Raw genomic sequence first — 2,241 nt, forward strand, 5'->3', positions numbered from 1 at the left:
CCAAGGCTAAGCTTACACATTAGTGAAGTTGGGTTGACAAACTTCCCTCTAGGTGTGCGAGTCAGAAACCCGAGGGACCAGAACCAGGTTGCTCTCTCCAGAAGAATAAAGACGGGGTGGAAGCAAAACAGGGACACCTGGAAAACCACAGGGGTGCCTTATTCGGCAAAGCACCAGCGTCAGCATCGACCTCAGCGCAGCAAAGCCCTTCCAGTCGTGCCGAGGAGAGCCAGGTTTGCCCGAGCCAGACCTCAGCACGGAGCTGGAACCCGCCGAGATGGACAGGGTGCAACGTTCAGCCCCTGCACAGACCTAAGAAGAAATCACAGGCCAATTAAGAGCAACTAATTCAGTTCTAACTACCCCTGGCACCTTCTGTCATGCCTGAAACAGGGCTGGGCCTTACCTTTCCAGGGTTAGTCTCAGGGCTTTGACTCCCTGGGGTTTATCTCCTCTGTCCATCACAGAAGGACCATCTTGGGTTTTGAAAATATGCAATAATTCAGTTTCTGCTTACTTTGAAGGGAAAAGAGGCTGGAGTCCCAACCACTGACCTCAAAGGGAGTAAGTGGCATACAGCTGTCAATTTTCTCTTCTACCAACACCCAGGAAGGCTGAGAAGCACCAGAAAGCACCTTGCTGTGGCTGTCCTCAAAGGGCAGGTGGAGAAAGGGCAAGCTCCTGTTTTTAAAAGGTCCCCGAGTTCAACATTTGACGTCGGAAACATGCAACGAGGCAGCTCGGCCGAGCAGGGGATGGGCAAAAGGCAGAGGAAGCAGCCCAGTGGTAAGAGCTGAGCCCCAGAGGGCTCCCGGTGGAGAGGGTGCAATTTCAGTGGGGAGGCGGCTGTCACCCCTCCCCAACGGACTTGGGCAGACGCTGTCCTGCTCTCTCAGGTCCATGGTTGCCAGGGCCAGGCAGACTTGCCGGCTGCTCCGCATGGGAGTTGGTTTGGGGCAAGGAATGACCCTGGGGCTGAGCAGCGGCAGGAGCAGCACAGGAGCAGGGCTTAGCCAGCAGTACCGTGCGTCTGGAACGGCACCTGGCTCTGCTGCCTGCTTTTCGGTCACCTGTTCTCTAGGGGATGAGTTGTCAACCGAGACGTACCAAGAAGCATTTCCCACATGAACATGCCAGAAACGTTAAGAACTAGAAAAGCTTCGCACACTCACCTGTTTGTGTTTTGTTACGGCAGTTCAATCGCCCTCTAAAAGCAAATCCCCCTGGCAGCTCCCCAAATGCCCCTGGCAACTCTCCAAATGCCCCTGGCGTGCAGTGCAGTGTCACTGCATGTAAGCTCTTCCCCGCAACAGCCACCGACACGCAAAGGTTGAAATGGGCCCCCAACATTTTAGCTGCCTGTTCTGTTTCCAGAACCGCCCAAGCTCTCATGTTCCAGGAACACAAACCGTGCGAGGGTGGAGGCAGCAGCCGCGGTGGAAGGTCAGAGCGACCACCAACGTTCCTTCCACCTCATTTCAAAATAGAGAGAAATGCTTATGCTACAACATGCTTCCCTGGGCTTTCACAGAGATTTAACTGGAGCTCAAACCATTTGGAGTTAAACCATTTTTTAACACTCCTCACTTCGTTGGGACTCAGGTTTCCCATTAAGCCAACAGTAACACCCACCCACACGCAGCGCACCCACACTTGGATTTCTCCGATCGGCTCCTCCTGGTGAACTCAGGATGGGGTCACTTGGAATGCAACTGGCTGTAAATCCCATGTGTCGATCATAACAAAAAAAACCACACACAAAAACTCTCTCCTACCAGAAATATACCTGTTTTCAATCCCAGCTGCGGGAGCAGAGCTCCAGGGTTCGCAGAGCTGTGAGCATCCGAGACACCGACCCAAGAGTTTAAACATCACACAGAGAGCAATTCCACCGCATAAACAAGACGCAAGACGATGTCGCGGACTGACAGCAGTGCCACATGTGTGCTGGATCGTAAACAGATTTTCAACATGTAACACGCATTCCAAATCAAGAACCCCGAGCTCTATGTTCAGCATCAAACCAGAAGCTTTCTTCTCCACTTCCTCTTCTGCTATCAAATCTCCCTACAGCAGATCTGCGACTTCTTTCTCTGCACAGCCCCTTAACTAACGAAGAATAGTTTTCTGATTATAAACCAATTTAAAATAAAATGGATAAGAACAGAAAACACACACATACAAGGGAAAAACTAAAAAAAAAAAAAAAAAATCGGTGAAAATGAAAATGTCAAAAACAAA

Source organism: Apaloderma vittatum, unplaced genomic scaffold (assembly GCF_000703405.1).
Source record: "Apaloderma vittatum isolate BGI_N311 unplaced genomic scaffold, ASM70340v1 scaffold19744, whole genome shotgun sequence".
NCBI lineage: Eukaryota > Metazoa > Chordata > Aves > Trogoniformes > Trogonidae > Apaloderma > Apaloderma vittatum.